This window comes from Suncus etruscus, chromosome 4 (assembly GCF_024139225.1).
Source record: "Suncus etruscus isolate mSunEtr1 chromosome 4, mSunEtr1.pri.cur, whole genome shotgun sequence".
Classification (NCBI taxonomy): Eukaryota; Metazoa; Chordata; class Mammalia; order Eulipotyphla; family Soricidae; genus Suncus; species Suncus etruscus.
In genome coordinates, this window is record NC_064851.1 from 57,868,660 (window position 1) to 57,881,340 (window position 12,681).

General features: G+C 43.3%; 1 protein-coding gene across 1 annotated transcript in view; it reads left to right on the forward strand.

The window, feature by feature from the left end:
• Positions 1-12,681, forward strand: part of PM20D2 (peptidase M20 domain containing 2) — a 189,671-nt gene that overhangs the window by 147,486 nt on the left and 29,504 nt on the right. The gene's annotated exons all lie outside the window — the stretch shown is intronic.

Sequence of the window (12,681 nt, forward strand, 5' to 3'; positions counted from 1 at the left end):
TGTATCATTTTAGAACCACTTAAGTATAAAATTTTAAGATAATCAGAACTCAACCTGCACTTTGATATGTAGATATATGGAGAGATAAAGAGAGAAGTATACAGCAAATGGGAGAAAATGATTGGATTTGAGGTATCTAGCAGAGAAATTTTGTCTGTTTGGGTCCTGTTGGCTGGTTTCCTTATACAATCACTCTGTAAGTGTGAAATTGTTTGAAAAGAAAACTTCAGAAAAGATCCTCCATGAAAGTTACCAGAGGCATATTGTAAAAAGTGAAAAGTGAGGCCCAGAATGGTTCAGCAATGTACCCATGGGCATATAGCTAGTGCAGGACAGAGCTGGGAACCCCTTTTTCCACTTTGCTACCTTGCCTCTAAAACTAAAAAGAGGCCAGAGAGTTAGTCCCAGTGCAGCTTTGTGTGCAGATCAACCAGGTTTAATCCCAGACACACAACACAATCATGCAAAGATCACCACATACATCCCCGGAAGCCTGAGCATTGCAGGGTTTTTCATGGAGGATCCCGTGGGCCAGCAAAGAAGACCGGGTCATCCCTCATACTGCAGGGCCGAAGCAACACTGTACCCTTGGAACCCCAGATGTGGTGTGGGCCCTGATCCTCCTGAGGACCACAAGGGAGAAAAATGACAATCCCACATGATCAAATAAAACCAGATTTCCAACTTTGCCAGCATCCTTCAATTCACCTTCCTCTCTTCCAGGTCCTTATGGAATGTTTGGAGAAGGAAGAGGAGCATGTTCTTTACCAGAGGCCTTCTTTTTACTATCCACAGGGCAAAGCCAAATAATTTGTACAAGAAAGCCTAAGAAAGGAGGAAGAGCAAGTTCATACATCATGGGGACAGTGAGGGCAATCTGGCTTCAGAGCTGCCAACAATGCCTATGAAAACACTCGGGTTCAAATCCCAAATTATTATGAAAAAGAAATCTGTCCCTGTTCCCATCCCCTCTACCTCTGAGGGCAACTGGAAAAGACAGAAGGCCCATCAGATGGGATTCAGGCTGGAGAGAATAGAGCTGCTGCCCAAATCCTGTCATGGAAACACCATGTTCCACATGTTAGCTTGGTTGGTTCCTAACTGCCTCCCATCCTGAATCTCCAACTAATAGCTGTTCTTGTTCAAAGGGCTGCCTAGGACTCACACAATTCATGGCACAGAGCAAAAGTTATTTATTGAGCAAGCACCTGAGCAGTTTCTGCTCAGGCCCTTGGGGACACTATTCCCCCCATCTGGGGGTCACAGTGTCTGGGCTAGGTCCCTTGCATGGCTCCAGCGGCAGCCGCAGGGCCATGGCCATGGCCTAGGCCTGGGAGGCCTTTCAAGTGGGCTGCCCCGCCACCGGCCAGTGATGAGGCCCAGGCGCTCCCTGAGCCAGGGGCCAGTCACTCACACCTACACGACACCACCTACCCACACCCGATCCACAAGCCCTTGGACGTTGGAGGGAGAGAGCCCCACCAGCCCCACCCGCCCCACCCGCTGCGCACATGCGCACTCGCAGTAGCCTTAGGCCTCGCGCTTGGCCCTGTCGGTTGAAGGAAAGAGAAAGGCCTCCTGAAGGGCTAGAGCCCAGAACGCTGCTTAGTCTCACCCCCTTGCTATGTTCCCCTTAACCACGACAGTTCACGAGAGAGGCTACTCAACGCACCATCAGTCGGTGGGCTACAGCCAAAAAGCTGGGAGAGAGAAAAGACTTATACAGAGGAAAATAACGGTCACTTCCATGGCTAAAAGCTGTGAAGCATGCTTGGTGGAAACACGAGCAGCTCAACGAGTCTATGATTGTTCCACTCCCTCAAGGCCAGTTCAAATCCACAGTCCATCACAGAAAGTACCGAACAGTTGACACTTTCTTGCTTCTCTTCTTGCCATTGGCACCCACAAGTTAATGCACACCACAGGACTGCCTCAAGTTATTTTCCAAAGAATAACTGATAGACAATAATAGGCCTTATCTCGGTCACAGCAAAGCACAGCACAATTCTCTGAAAAAAGATAGGAATTTTGAAACTACCAGCTTTGCTTTGAAGACATCTAAAATTCTTTTCCTACTAGGGCAAATAGAAGCAAAAATTATGAACCTAGGGCCCGGAGAGATAGCACAGCGGCGTTTGCCTTGCAAGCAGCAGATCCAGGACCAAAGGTGGTTGGTTCGAATCCCGGTGTCCCATAAGGTCCCCCATGCCTGCCAGGAGCTATTTCTGAGCAGACAGCCAGGAGTAACCCCTGAGCACCGCCGGGTGTGACCCAAAAACCAAAAAAAAAAAAAAAAAAAAAAAAATTATGAACCTATGTGGACTTCCTCTTAAAAAACCTTGACTTGTCACAGTATGTTATTTATTCTAAAAAAAAACGCTGAAAAATACAACTTATTCTCTATTTCAAATCATTAAGGTGCTATAGACAAAGGTTACTATACGGACTATGTAAAAAAGCAGCAAGACAATGCTGGCTTACGTTCAATGACCACCTCTTCTGTGAAATCTTCAGCAGCTTAATTTTTTTTTTCAGCAGCTATATCTTTTATACTTCCATGGGACATATAACAATGGACACAGCTGCATAAATTAAAGGCAGCTAGCTGCCTTTCATAGATGTCTACAATAGTGTTCTAATGCTTTTGACCAGAGAAATCTGCAAAAAAGGTTTGGATGCCATGGACTACCAATAACAATCACTATAGGAATGTTTTAATAACTTAATTTCAAACCTTTATGTTTGATATACCTTTCTAATGTTTTTGTTCACAGAAGTTTGTGGAGAAAAAAGTTGGACACCCTAGATCAGGGGTCTCAAACTCAATTTACCTGGGGGCCGCAGGAGGCAAAGTCAGGGTGAGGCAGGGCCGCATAAGGGATTTCGCTTACCGAAAATTCGCAATAAAAAATTGCATTAGTAAGAAAAAAATCGCAAAAAATCGCATTAAACATTTGCATACCCCGAATGGAACTGCGATTTTTTTTCTTACTAATGCGATTTTTATTGTGATTATTCGGTAAGCGAATAATCACTAATACTGCGATATTTGAAGGCTGGCCGCGGGCCACAAAATGTTGTAGGGGGGCCACAAATGGCCCGCGGGCCGCGAGTTTGAGACCCCTGCCCTAGATATACCGTATTTCCGGGCATATACGATGACTTTTGAAACAAAAAAAGTCCCGAAAATCGGGGGTCGTCTTATACGGCCGAGTATATCCCGAAAAATGTTTCAATATGCGGCTAAACGAAAATTGTCTGAATATTGCCACAAAACGAATTTTCCAACTCGATCCTGCACCAATCACAGCAAGGCTGCTCGGAAGCCTCTCTAACTCAGCCAATCCAAGCAGGCTTTTTATGCATGCAAATTATACAGTGTTCTGTACCCGAATCTACACTGTCAAAAGCCTGTTCAGGGGGCCGGGCGGTGGCGCTGGAGGTAAGGTGCCTGCGCTAGCCTAGGACAGACCACGGTTCGATCCCCCGGTGTCCATATGGTCCCCCAAGAAGCCAGGAGCAACTTCTGAGCGCATAGCCAGGAGTAACCCCTGAGCATCACAGGGTGTGGCCCAAAAACCAAAAAAAAAAAAAAAAAAAGCCTGTTCAGATTGGCCAGAGTCAGAGAGGAAGTCTATTACAGTATAAGCTTTGAACCTTTGCTTGTTGTGATTGGCTCACTGTGGTACATACAGTTGCAGCACAGGAACGTTCTGTCTGATATATCGAATATAGGCCTAAACCTATGTTTTAACTGCAAAATTAGGGGGTTGTCTTATACGCCGGAAAATATGGTACATTATAGTGCTCTGTATTCTATAAACTCTTATTACAGTGCTCATTATGAAACTGTCAACAAATCGTCTCAACAAATCATTTTCAAATTGATTATTCCTAGAGAAATGTTCTGTTTTGTCCACAGATATCTTTGGAGAAGCTATCTAGCTGCTATAGACTCTTATTAAGGTGCTCATAATGAGAATATTTTGGCAACCTACTTTCAATTTAAATATGTCTTCAATCATGTCCTAATGTTTTTATTTACAGAATTCTACAGGAAAGGATGCTCTAGACACATAATATGATATTCTATGATCTAGACACTTATTACAGTGCTCTATATAAACTTATTTAAAACATTCTGAAAAAAAAATAGTTTTATGCCAAAGATCAGATTTTGAGAAGCAGATTGTTTGGAGACTATTATATCACTAGCTAAGCTATTATGCTTTTACAGCCAAATCTACCCTTACCAGCAGTGATTCCTAAGAATTGGAAAATCTAAAAAAAAAAAAAATCTCTCCACTTACCTGCCAGCTTTATATGTTAGAAGCACTTTGACCTGTTCCTAATTGGATCTGTTTTATAGCTGTCACTTATTGGTTGATCTACAATGTATGTCTGTGCATATATGTGTTAGCCACCTTTATGTTAGTCTCATGTCCATGTGTGTTGCACCACCATTTGCCCCCTTCTTTGCCACTCTACAAAACCTTTTCTATTGTTTTCCTATGTTCACTTATCCAAGAATTGTTGCCCTCCCTATTAAGCCTTAGGTCTTATACATACAAGTGCCTAATGGCCAAGCTACTTAACAGTTTATCACTGCATTTTCTTTTTCTTTTTTGCTTTTTGGAATACATTTGGCTGTGCTCAGGGCTTACCACTGGATTTAGCTCAGGGATCACTTTTGGAGCAGATGGAGAGAGGAGATAGAACCATATCAAGTGCCAGAGATCAAACCAGGGTCAGCATGTGGAAAGCAAGCAACTTACCCTCGTACTATTACTCCAGCCCCTACAATTGTTTTTTAAGTGGTATTCTTAGAAAAATACAAAAGAATCAGACTAGAAAATTTTTATTGAGTATTTTATTTTGTTTGTTTGGTTTTTTGGGGGGAGGCCACACCCAGCGGTGCTCAGGGGTTACTCCTGGCTCTGCACTCAGGAACTACTACTAGTGGGTTTTGGGGACCTTATGGAGTGCCAGGAATCAAACCTGAGTTGACTGTGTGCAAGCAAATGCCCTACCCTCTGTATTATTGCTCTGGCCCAAATCAATCTAGTACTTTATGAGTTTTATAAACAAATTTGAAAAGGGTAGCAATCATTATTGACTTTACTATCATATTGGCAAATATATTCTTTATTTTTCTTTTGGTTTTTGGGTCACACCCGCAGCGTTTAGGGGCTACTCCTGGCTCTACACTCAGAAATCACTCCTGGCAGGCTTGGGGAACCATATGGGATGCCGGGATTCAAATCAGCATCCTTCTGCATGCAAGGCAAATGCCCTACCATTGTGCTATCTCTCCAGCCCCCAAATATATTCTTATTTTTTTGTTTATTTTGGGGCTGCACCCAGCAGTGCTCAGGGGTTACTCCTGGATCTGTGCTCAGAAATAGCTCCTGGCAGGGTCAGGGGACCATGTGGGATGCCTGGGATCAAACACATGTTTGTCCCAGGTCAGCATCATGCAAAGCAAATACCCTATGCTATCACTGTGTTATCACTCCAGTTTCTGGCAAATATATTTTTATATGGTATTAGTACACACTAATATTGTTCTAAACCAAAATGTCTTTTGCTTAACCTTTGTAACTGGCATAAATATGTCACCGTATGTTATAATAACTATATACATATATATATGTATGTATTTGGTCTGTGTGTATGTGTTTTGGGGAGCTATCTGGAGCTCTTGGTTAAATTGTAGGTGCTGGAGAGTGCATGGGTGTGGGTATTTGCATGAAGCTGAGAGCCCTACCTGCATGATGGGGTTTGGGTCAAGTAGGAGGCCAGCCAATAAGATGCTGGATAATTCTAATAAAACCACTTTCCGCAAATCATGGGAAAGAATTTAGTCACAGTGCATTCCTTTGCGTATGACCTGTCAAAAACAGTTGGCAGTGAAAGTGTGACAGTGGCAGGAGTTACTGGAAGAAATATGGGGAAGTTAACTCCCTTTCCACTGAGGGGAGGTGCTTTTCTGTGAGCTGGGAGGAGGTGTTGCTGGGGGACAGGATCAGAGTAAGAATGAAAGCAGATCACCAGGCAATGTGAGCTATGAGATCTCTATAAATTAAAAGCAATGGTGAAGGGTGAGGTAGCATGAAAAAAAGCTTCAAGATGCAGGATTGGAGCTAAGCCCTGTGCTGGGACCTGAGCTCCACCACACACTCAGTCTTTATCCTGCAGTACTAAAACTCAGGAGTCTTAAAGCAATGCGGAAGTAGGAGGATGGAGTCTGTTGGGATACAAACAAAGGCAGGGAGAAGGTCCACATTTTAGACCCTGGAGGTAAGATAATTTTGATATGCAAAATAGACATTATGTTTCAATGTTGTTCCTGCCTTGGGTTTGTACTTCACCTGGTATGTCCAAACTCAGGATCAGGCTGTTCCAGATACCTACCCTCCCAGTGGCATACCTACAGAGAGAACAGCAGGATAAGTAGGCTCAGTCTCTTTACCAGTAGTACACCAGTGTCTTCACCATCTGAAACAATAAATGGAAACCTTCCAGCAACACACGGCTTACCTCTGAGAAGAAACATATGAAACAGCAGCTTCAAAACTGAGCTCAATGCTATGCTGATTCTCATGAAAGAAAACTAACAGGGTCTCCTGTGTAGCCCCACTTGGGATGAGAGGAGGCAAGGCTACAGAAGGAAGTAGAGTCAAGTTAGCCCCATCCCAGACTACTCCATTTCCCATGGTTGTCTGGGATCCTGGGGTTTTGTCTCAGTAAATGAAGTGAAAGAAATTGTGGAGGGGGGAAAAGTTCTAAGGCATGTTTGGAAAAGATATAGTGGAGAGAACACCAATAATTTGAGTCTTGTAGGCAACCTGTATGGTAAACCTGATACTGTACTGTGGAGCCTATGGGTCACTCTCCTTAACACAGTTTTCACCTCTCAGATTTCTCTCAACCCCCAACTTCTTCTTAGGAGCCCATAGGCTAGCCTCCAGACATACTCATCAGGTACATTGTAAGGAGCCTGTAAAGGACTATTCTTCCATAGAACATCTATAGTATACTGTGGGGTTCCAGAGTAGAAGAATGAGACCACGCAACTGGAATAAAGTTTAACACTTTAATCTGTTTACCAACAAGATTCCCTAGCCTGGCCAGCCAAGGGCCATCCCCCCCACCCCGAAAGAAATCAGCCCCGCCCAAGGTTATGATGAAGATTATATAGGGAAGGGATATAGGGAGGTTCCAGCTTTCTGATGATCCTTAAAATGATTGGCTCTTGTCTAGGGGTTTCTTCCTACTACTCCCTTGTCCTTCCCTGATAGGCTACATGGTATGGTCAGGTAGATTGAGGCGAGGTCTATGGAAATAGGCTTGTGGAGACCCAGCATATGGCTCACACCATGTGGTCCTTACAAATTGGTGTTTCTCCCTGCTCAGAATCTAAGAAGCCTGCCATGTGGCTTTTACAAAATGGCATCCCTCCTTATTCAGAATTCAGGTCCCAACAATACAAGCACACTCCTTCTAAACTCTTACCCATAGCAGGAATTCTGGGCTATACCCAAGGTGGACTTGAACATGTGGAAGAGGAAGAGAAAACAAATAGGTGTCTGGAGCAGGTCAGGATAGTCTCTCAGCTCTGAATGGAGCAGAAATCCATAGTGCCCAGGACCAGAACAAAGGCCATAATGTTACTCAATAGAGACGCATTGTCTTGAAGGACAGACAAGATCTTTTTATTCCATTCTATTTTAATGGACTGATGGAAAGGACTGATCAAATAGAGTTTGCATGTTTATATTTTGAATAATTGGGGCGGGGACACACATGGAGGTGCTCAGGGGTAACTCCTGGCTCTGCACTCAGAAATTATTCCTGGCTGACTTGGGGGAAACACATGGGATGCATGGGACAGAATCCAGGTCAGCTGCCTGCAAGGCAATTGCCTTACCTGCAGTACTGTTGCTCAGCCTTCTTGATTACTATTTTCTAAAGAAGTAAAACCTGTTCAAGTCAATGTCAATATGGCATGCTCCATATTCAGAAAAAATTTGACTCAGTTCCTCTTCCTCCTGTTTGCCCCCTCATAGCTGCTAGTTCAATTACTGATTAATCCCCTGGGTTTCACTATTCTTGTCAAAGAAAGAACATATGTGAACTTTCCTGTTGCTCCTCTTTACTGACACAAAGTTGCACGAGAGATTTTCCTCTGCCCTGCCCTTCTAGGCTAGGTTGGCATCATCATCATCATCATCATCATCATCATTATTTTGGTTTAGGGGCACACCTGGCAGTGTTCAGATTACTTTGGCTCTGTTTGGGGGACCATATGGAATGCCAGTGATCCCCAATCACTCTGGCTCCATGATGGCAATATTTTCAAACTGTCACTTACTTGTGCTGTGAACTTTAGGTCTGAGATCTCTCTGCCTCTTGACTCTCCATTTTCTCACAAAGTGAAGAAACACCTTTGTTGAGTTGTTACAACCATTAAAAAATTCTCTAAGGCAGCTTCTTTGGAAGTTTCTAAGTGGGCAATATTTGTATTTTCATTTTTTTTCTCAACTTAAAAATTATGCTTCCTCATGGAAACTCAAGCCCAGGGTCAGAGAGATAGTTTAGTAGGCTGAAGCTCAGGCTTTAGAAGCAGGATGCCCAAGTTTGATCCCCAACATTCCCTATAATCTCTAAGCACTGAGCCAGGAATAACATCTAAACATTGTCTGGTTTAGCTCTCAAACAGAAACGACTGGAGTGATAGACCTGGGATCTATCCCTGACACCGCCATAGTGTCCCCCTGAGCTCTGCCAGGAAAGATCCCTGCGTGCAGAGCCAGGAGGAGGCCTTGAGCACCACAGGTGTGGTTGACCCCCCAAAAACAAAACAAAAAATAAAAAAATGAAACAAACAAACAACAACAACAACAACAACAAAACCAGCCCAGAGGAAAATAGCTTTTGTTTGGCTTCTTGTTGGGAAACCACAAATTATAATGTATATTGTAAAACTTTATTAAGTATATATCTTTTAGCAAGCAAATTGTTGCACCAAATGCTTTGTCTCCCAAGGATATAGGAAGAGCTTTGCTAGAAGACTGAGAGAAATGGAGGCCTGAGAGATAGTCCAGTGGAAGGGCTCTTACCTTACATGCATCTGGTCACCCAGCATAGAGCCAGGAGTGAGCCCTGAGCACAAAATAAATAAATAAGTGAATTAAATGCAGTCAGAACAAATTACTAGAAATGCTGGGGGTGTGGAGAGAAGGCACTTTTTCTGGAAGCTTCTCTACTCTCCAGACTCTGGCTGACACAGGAATTTGCCACATGTTCCTTTAGGACAGCTCCAACAGACAGGATAAGCCTCACATTCAGTGTGTGAAAATCAGCGAGGTGGGAACCTTAGAATATAGCACATAGCTTTATAATATAAATAATATATGTGTATATATATATCCCTGGCTTCATTTTGGTGTCTGCATTTATCCTTTTTAGGAATGTGGGGGTGTTTTTTCATTACAAAATATCAGCAAACAAACAAACAAAAAAAAACCCAGTTCACTAACAATAACTAAATGCCCTAGTTAACACTCAGAATAAAGGTCACAGCTTTTCATATAACTTTATGTTGTGTCTAAGCTACACACATTATTCATGAGCATAACTGCACTTTTTAAAATATTTCATATTCTTCCTTCCTGCCTGCCTGCACCAGGAGACAAGGTGGAGAATCTGGTTGGAAGTCTGCTAGAGCTGAGACATCTAGAATGTCAGAAACAACCTCTGAGGAAGAAGCAGCAGAATTAACTGTAGGAGATGCTAATGGTTGTCTCATTTGAGTTGGTGGGGCGGCGGGGCCTCTTCCTGGGTCTCTGCTTAGGAGTGAGCATGTCAGTTACCCAGGAGACCATAGGTTGTGTAAAACACTTGAACCAGACTCATGGTGCCTGACCTCCAGTATGACATATCTGGCCCTTGGGGTATGCTTTTTATAAGATGACAAAACATACATTTCACACTAGAATGAAGAAACTAGAAATCAGCTACTCAAATAAACCAGCAGCACAACAGGAGAGAGTCAAGGAACCAGCGTGTATGTGTGTGTGCATAAAGACCTGGCTTTTGTGCCCTGGCTTGCACAGGAATGGGGGCAGTGTGGGAGAAGAGGGCCACATATTTCAAAAGTCTTAAACATGGAAAACATGAACCCATTCCTTTATGCTGGTCCTAGAATATCCCTGGGCCTAGAATTTTAATTGGGTGAATGAAAATGCTGTGGGGGTCACTCCCAGAGGTGTTTGTAGAACCATGCAATGCAAGGGATCAAACCTAGAGATTCAGGGCCAAAGTGAGAGTGAAGCAGGTAGAGCACTTGCTTTGCAAATAGTTGACCTGACCGCCAGTATCCCATAAGGTCCCCTAAGCCCAACAGGAGTGATCTCTGGGCCAGCAATAAGGCATGAGCACACACAAATGGCTGTGACATAAAAACCAGACAAACAATCCCCCCTCAATGGATTGAGCTTTATAAACTGTTTCCCCAGCACTAGAATTTTGCCCAACTTTGGTGGAGGGCTCATGGCTTACTTCTAGCACTCTTTGCTGAAAGAGTACTGAAAGGCTCAACAGACCATATAGATTTCTAGGGATTAAACCTGGTCTGCCACCGGAGGAAAGATCAGTAACCTCCCTGCTGTGCTACCATGGGGGGGGGGGGTCCTCCTGCATCTTTAGCACTGACCCCTCTCATCTCCCTCCCAACTCTACTGCAGAGAAGCCATAAAAACATAAACCTTTTTGAAAAATAAACAAAGGGGCTGGAGTGATAGTACAGTAGGTAAGGTGCTTGCCTTCAGGTGTCCATCCCAAGTTCCATGCCCAGCACCCCTTATGATTTCCAACTCCAGTTTTATCTGCAGCACTTTATAGAGTCACCAGTGATCCTTGAGCACCGAGCCAGGAATAGCCCTGGGGACTAGCAGGTGTGGCCTCCTCTCCTAAGAAAACTTTTTATAAGCTCCACTCCTGCTAAAGGTTTTATGATAAAGGAGGGCAAAAACTTTTTTTTTGGAGGGACACCCATACCTAACAGTGCTCAGGGTTTGTTTACTCCTGGCTCTGCATGTAGGAATTCATCTTGGTGGGCTCAGGTCAGGGGATGATATATGATGCTAGGGACCAAACCCAGGTTGAGAAACACCTACTTGAGTATTATCCCTTGATTCCAGGTCTTCTTCTTTCATTGGAAAGTCATATAAAAAACTAAGCTAGAACAGTAGAACTGAAAATAGATGTTTTGTTTGCTTTTGTTGGGAAAGGCAGTAGGTAGCAGGACCTTGTATGTGAAGCATCGCTCTACTGCTGAACTAGAGCCCCCAACCACTTGATGAGTGGACTTTAAAACCATTTATTTTGTATTCCAAATACAACTACATTTTACAAATTTTTCTTCAAATCTTTTTTCCCCCAAACTATCTCATTTTTGATAATCCAATTATTGACGAGAGTGAAACCAGTTGGAGACAGCATATTTTTTAAATTACTCTTTAGTGAAACATTCACATACCATTAAGTCACTTCCCTATTGAAGAATGGCTTTTAGTAAGTTCAGAGTTGAATGACTAACACTATTATATTTTTAGAACATTTCATCTCCTGACAAAACTGCCCCATGCCTGTTATTAGCTCTTGCTCCCCACTCCCTTCCTTTCAGTGTTAAGATAGCATCTGTCTCTATAGTCACAGGGAGTTTAGTTGCCTCTAGGACACCTCATAGAAATGGAATCATACAGGGCCAGAGCAATAGCACAGTGCTAAGGCTTGCACGTGGCCAACACAGGACAGGGCTGGTTCAAATCCCGGCATCCCATATGGTCCCAAGCCTGCCAGGAGCGACTTGAGAGCAAAGCCAGAAGTAACTCCTGTGTGAAGCTGGGTGTGACTAAAAAAACCGAAGGGGGGAAAAAAAAAGATATGCAACCTCTTGTGTCTGGCTTCACTCATTCATTAGCATGTTTTCAAGATTTATCTTGTGTTATGGCATTCATCATAAGTTCTTTCCTTTCTGGTATTTCATTGTATGAAGATAATTCATGTTGCTTATACATTAATCTTTGATGGGCATTGGTGTTTCTCATTCTGGGTTATTAAGTCTCTGAAGTGGCTGGAGAGATAGTACAGAGGTAAGGCACTTAGCTTGCATGCTAAAATCCAGGTTCAATACCCAGTACCCCATGATTCCCCAAGTCCTGACAGGAGTGATCCATGAATGCAGAATGTGGAGTAAACCTGAACCCAGCAGTTATGTGACTCCCAACCCATAAAAATAATAATAGGGTCCGAGTGATAGCACAGTGGTAGGGTGCTTGCTTTGCACATAGCAGACTCAGGATGGACACAGGTTCGATCCCCTGGCATTCCATATGGTCCTCCAAGCTAGGAGCAATTTTAGAGAGCAGAGCCAGGAGTAACCCTTGACCCCACTGGGTGTGGCCAAAACATCCAAAAAATATATATACTAATAATTCTATGAAAATTCAAGTACAAAATTATAATCTATCTGCTCATTTCTCCTGACTACCCAGAGTAGAATTGTTAGGTCACCTGGTAACAATTTTTTGATGAATTATCACACAGCTTTACAAGAAGTAGCTGCACTATTCAACATTCCCACCAACTGTATTTAAGAATTACAATTATTAGGGG